Consider the following 6,062-nt stretch of genomic DNA (forward strand, 5'->3'; position numbering starts at 1 on the left):
ATGGAGAGAGCAAGTTTGATCCAGAGGCCCGTTAGCAGAGCAGGCTGAATGCGTGAGGACATGGCAGCCTTCCTGGAGAGTGCTGTGAGAAGCGGGGAGCTCTCCTGAGAAGAGCGAAGCCTGCTGTCCGTGGCCTACAAGAACGTGGTGGGTGGCCGGAGGGCTGCCTGGAGGGTCCTGTCCAGTATGGAACAGAAAGGCCATGAGGAGAGCTCGGAGGAGAAGGGCCCAGCGGTGAGAGAGAACCGGCAGAAGGTGGAGACTGCCCTCCGGGAGGGGTGGGGGGCGGGGGGGAGGCGACACCGTGCTTGTCCTGCTGGATTCCCACCTCATCAAGGAGGCCGGTGACGCCGAAAGCCGGGTCTTCTACCTGAAAATGAAGGGCGACTACTCCCGCTATCTGGCCGAGGTGGCCACCGGCGATGACAAGAAGCGCATCATCAACTCTGCCCAGGCAGCCTACCAGGAGGCCATGGACATCAGCAAGAAGGAGATGCCGCCCACCAACCCCACCCGCCTGGGCTTGGCCCTGAACTTTTCCATTTTCCACTATGAGATCGCAAATAGCCCTGAGGAGGCCATCTCACCGGCCCAGACCGCCTTCGATGAGGCCATGGCTGACCTGCACACGCTCAGTGAGGACTCCTACAAAGACAGCACCCTCATCCTGCAGCTGCTGCGAGACAACCTGTCTCTGTGGACGGCCGACAACGCTGGGGAAGAGAGGGACGAGGCACCTGAGGAGCCCCAGAGCTGAGCTACGCTGCTACCCTCCCTGCCCTGCCCGCTCCAGCGCCCCACCCACCCCCAGCAGAGAGGACTAGAATGGGGTGGGAGGCCCGACCCTCTCCCTGAATGCTCTGCCCCAGCTCACAGAGGCTCCATAAAGAGGGACCAGCAGAGCTGAGGCCCCCTGAAGCCATTGGATCCCACTCTTCCTGTAGCTGTCGGGTTCTCCTAACCACTGGTCATTCCACCCAGCCCTGCGCCCCCTCCAGACCCTACCCGTGAACCGTGAACCTGGCGACTTCTGCCTCTCTCCCCCCCACCCCACCCTTGAGTCCCTCCTGCCCCTGCTGCCTCTGGATCTTAGGAATTGAGGAGTGTCCCACCCAGTGGCTGAGAACTGGACCCCATGGCAGAGGCTGGAGATGAGAGTGAGGTGTGTGTGTGTGTGTGTGTGTGTGTGTGTGTGTGTGTGTGTGAGAGAGAGAGAGAGAGAGAGAGAGAGAGAGAGAGAGAGAGAGAGGCCAGAATGAGAGGGAAAGCATGTCTGCTGGGTGTGACCATGTTTCCTCTCAATAAAGTTCCCCTGTGACAATAAATAAATAAATAAATAAATAAGAGCTTTGCTGGGTAGAATAATCTTAGTTGTAGGTCCTTGCTATTCATCACTTTGAGTGTTCCTTTTCTAGCCTGCAAAGTTTCAGTTGAGAAATCAGCCAACAGTCAAATTGTATAGGTACTACCTTGTAAGTAACTAACTGCTTTTCTCTTGATGCTTCTAAGATTCTCACTAAGAGGCAGAAGTCGCCTGGGCATTTTAATTATGATGTATAGGTGTGGGCCTCTTGACTTCATCTTGTTTAGGACTTTGTGCTTCTTGGACTAGTGTGTCTTTTTCCCTTACCCAGTAGAGTAAAGTTTTCAGTCATTGTTTCTTCAAATAGGTTCTCAATCCCGTGTTCTCTCTCCTCTTTCTGGTCCCTCTATGATGCAGATGTTGTTACGCTTCATGTTATCCCAAAAGTCCCTTACACTACCTTTATTTCTTGTAATTCTTTTTTCTATGTGCTGCTCTGATTGGGTATTTTCTTCTACCTGGTTTCTAAATTGCTGATTTAATCTTCTGCTTTATCTAACCTTATGCTTATCCTTCCAGCATATTCCTCATTTCAGATATTGTATTCTAATTGGTTCTTTTATATGGTTTCTATGTCCTTTTTTATGTTTACTATCTCTTTGGTTAAGTTCTCATTGATTTCATCCATTCTTCCCTTAATTTCTTTGAGCATCCTTATAACAATTATAAATTGCTTGCCTCCATTTCACTTAGCTCTTTTTTCTGGAGATTTATCCTGTTCTTTCATTTGGGGAATGTTTCTTTGTCTTCTCATTTTGACTACCTCTTTCTATTTGTTTCTCTGTGTTACATCTTCTATGACTCCCAGCCTTGGTAGGGTGGCCTTACATAGTGGGTATCTTGTGGGACTCCATGGTGCAGTCTCCTTGATCACCTCTGCTAAGTGCTCTAGGGATGTCCCCTGTGTGGGTTATGTGGGCCCTCCTGTTGTAATTCAGACTTGATTGGACCATTCATTCTACCCACCCTCAGACTGCCTAACTTATGATCAGTCCCAACCATAGTGTACAAGCTACTGTGCATATGCTAAACATACAAAACAGAAATCACCTCAGCAGGATCTGGTGCCTGCCAAGATCTCTCTTTGGATATGCCACTTGTGAAGCTAATTGGGCCTTGCTCTGATGTCTGAAGCTGGCCACTGGGTGTGCTGGTTCTGGGGACTCTTGTGAGAGCCTCTACACAGGTCAATGTCAGACACTGCCTGTGACTAACCCTGGGCAAAATATTTGGAGCTACAAAATGATCCACAGTTTGTGGCTGCCTCTTCTGGGCCTGATTATGCATGAGAAGGGTTCCCTAAGCTACACAACTCAGTCACTGACACCCCTTGAATCTGCCCAGACCTCTACACCCAGCCCAGGCCATTGACTCCTTATCAGGGCAGAAGACCTGCAGGATGGGTCAACACAGAGGCTAAAGGGTGGGGCAGTTGCTTTCCCCAGGCTGATGCTACATGGAGGGGGATACTCTACCCAAGAAAGATGGTGTCATTAGTGCAGTAGGGTGACTCAGCACAGGGGTCCCAGCGGTTGTCCCCTAGGCTCTCTCCCTAGAGCTACAAACCAGTCTCTCTTCCCAGGTGCCTAGTCTGCTCCACCCTCCTTCAGCTGGAGCCCAGGGTGAGTGGCTGTGAAAGAGATTTTGTGCATTGACCCTTTAAGTGGTGCCTGAGTTTCTAGCAGACTCCCATCTCTCCAGACAGAAACCCCACTATTTTCACAGCCAAATGTCATGTGGGTGTCTCTTCCAGGCTCTGGTGCTCTGGGCTTGGGAGCCCGGCTTCGGCTTGAGATCTGCTTATCAGAGGAAACCCTCACACAAACCCCCCCACCCCCACTCTACGGCTGAGATATCCCTCTGGAACTTCAGCCACGGCCCCTGGTACGGGGGCCAGCCCTTCTTGCGTTTCCACACTTCCTACCTGTAATGTGGCTTCTTCTGTAAATTCTTAAGTCTAAATCCTATAAGACTCCTCTTCAGCTAGTGTTCAGTTGGTTATTCAGATTGATTGCTCTATGTATTAGTTGTACTTCAGTTTGGTCCTGGGAGGAGGTGGGTGTAGCTTCCACCTACTCCACTGCCATCTTGGATCTCTAACTGACAATTTATACTCTGAAAATGCACATGTTGTTATGCATTAGAAAGTTCAAACATGGCACATTGTATTCATAAAAGGCTTTTTCTAAATTGCTCTTCTTGTACAATATTTACTTTTATAGGAAAGAATAAATATTATAAACTTCAAATATAAATTGTGGTGAATAAGCATTTGGAACTGATTTTTTTTTTTTTGTAAAAAAAAAAAATGTTTTACAAGTCAGAAGTACCCTTAAATGGTTGAGCTGTGTTTTTATCTCTTTAACTTTTAGAATAAATTAAAATATTTTGTTTCACTATCTACTGACATTTTTCTGTTTTTCTCCAGAAGAAATTGCTTATCACCATGGCTGGTGTGGCTCAGTTTGTTGAGCATCATCCCATGCACCATGCCTTGGGGATTCCCATTCAGGGCTCATGCATGGGTTGCGGACTCGATCTCCAGCAGGGGGCATGCAGGAGGCAGCCAGTTGATGTTTCTCTCTCTAAAAAAATCAATAAAAACATATTTAAAAACTAAAGAAAAAAAAAAGAGAATTGCTTAAGTTCTTACTTTGTTGTTCATATGAGTATAAAAGTGCTATATACACAAACAATCACTGTTGTTAACAGTTAGATTTTTAAATATTTAATATTAACCTCTATGTTATCAGAGAATATTGGTGACAGTGGCACTATAATCAAATGTTGTTATATATGCAAGTAAATACATAATTGCCAGTTATACATGTGATTTTTTATATTTCAGATTTTTTTTATTTTTTGAAATTTGTTATCAGGAATGACTGAAATAAAAAATATAATTGAGTCCCATCATCATCATGGAAATGGCTTTAGGAGAAAACTGGTCAGATGAATATTATTGCTTCCCATTTTCAATCAGTAAATAGTTGCCATTGATAAATAGATATGTTACATCAGTGGTTCTCAACCTTCCTAATGCTGCGACCCTTTAATACAGTTTCTCATGTTGTGGTGACTCCCAATCATAAAATTATTTTCGTTGCTACTTCATAACTGTAATTTTGCTACTGTTATGAATCGTAATGTAAATATCTAATATGCTATATGTGTTTTCCAATGGTCATTACCCACAAGTTGAGAACCGCTGTGTTACATAATACAACAGACCTGTTCATGGGGGTGGGAGGAGGAAAGACTAGGAAACAATTCATGTGACCTTCTTGATTGCATTATATAAGACAAGCACAAAAGCACCACCCATGCCTCTGAGAACATGGGACCATGCACCCTTGAAAAAATCTTTGCCTCCTTCATCATGAGCAATCTACCTCCAGCAACTGATGATTATGATTCTGTATATAATATCAGTTCCTGTGTGCCCTGACTGCATCAACAAGCTGCAGGGAACAGTGTCAAATAAACCAGAAGTCAACCCAGCCAGCACTGTGAGGGACTGTGCCATCATCCAGCTGACAAAGATGTGAGTGTTCTTGGGATCTGGGAGCATTCCCTTTGCAGTGTCATGGGTACGAAGTAGGTAGCTTGGTAGATGATAATACCCTGGCCAGACATATTAAAGCCTTGGTACAGACCCTTAATCCCATCAAGTTTGTATATATTAACCAGGCAATACCGAGGCCTTTGGCTTTCCTTTCATTTCCAGCTTTGCCCACAACAGCTGCTAGATGGGTATGTTCAAAATCAAGACCATACACAAAACACAATGAGCAGTACCACCTGATGCCAGATTCCCTGTAAAGTAGTGGCAGAATGGGGTTCTCTTGTCCACACCACCCAGGAAGGTCTACTTGTATTTATCTTTGAAAACAAAGTTGAGAGACTGGGTGAGAAAGTATCTGATGACATTGGCCAGATTATCATGCCAGAAAGACAGGACTCCCTCTCCTTGTGGATATGAACCATGCAGTCTATATTGCTTATCTGCAGTGACTTGCTTACTGCCATGTTGCATTTGCAGCAGCAGCTTGACTCACCCAATGGATGCTACTGCCATCTGGGAGATGGCCATGGCCACTCCACCTGCTGGGAAGTCCTTGGCAAACAACACAGCATCATCTGTATGTAGAAAGGAGAGAAGAGACAAGTGATTCTGGGACTGGGCTCCTAATTGGCCAGGACTCCAGGGTTTAAGGGCCATATGAATTTTTTAATCTGGATAGTTCCTGGTATCAAAAATAACACACCCATAAATAAAATAGCATTTTATGAAATCATTTTGGTTAAAAACTTATGAAAATAATATTTTTTAAATTTTAAATCTTTATGGTTAAAAGTATTACATATGTCCCCCTTTCCCCCCCATTGATTTCTAGACTGCCCCCACCCTGAGCCCCAGGCCTTCACCACACTATTGTCTGTGTCCATAGTTATGCATATATGCATACAAGTTCTTTAGTTGATCTTTTCCCATACACCCAGCCTCCCCTGCCTTCCCATCCCTTTCTCTGAGGTTCAACAGTCTATGGATCTATTCTGTTCATCAGTTTATTTTGTTCATTAGATTCCACATATTTGTGAGATCATGTGATACTTATCTTTCTCTGACTGGCTTATTTCACTTAGCAAAATACTCTCCAGGTCCATCCATGAAGTTGCAAATGGTAAGAGTTCTTTC

At 45.3% G+C, this 6,062-nt stretch overlaps 2 pseudogenes; one reads left to right on the plus strand and one right to left on the minus strand.

Moving 5' to 3' along the window:
* Positions 1-757, plus strand: LOC118662840 (annotated as a pseudogene).
* A 3,877-nt stretch (positions 758-4,634) lies between these two features.
* On the minus strand, positions 4,635-5,585 carry LOC118671179 (annotated as a pseudogene).
* Positions 5,586-6,062: the final 477 nt, after the last annotated feature.

This window comes from Myotis myotis, unplaced genomic scaffold, assembly GCF_014108235.1.
Source record: "Myotis myotis isolate mMyoMyo1 unplaced genomic scaffold, mMyoMyo1.p scaffold_m19_p_1, whole genome shotgun sequence".
In the NCBI taxonomy this organism is placed as follows: Eukaryota; Metazoa; Chordata; class Mammalia; order Chiroptera; family Vespertilionidae; genus Myotis; species Myotis myotis.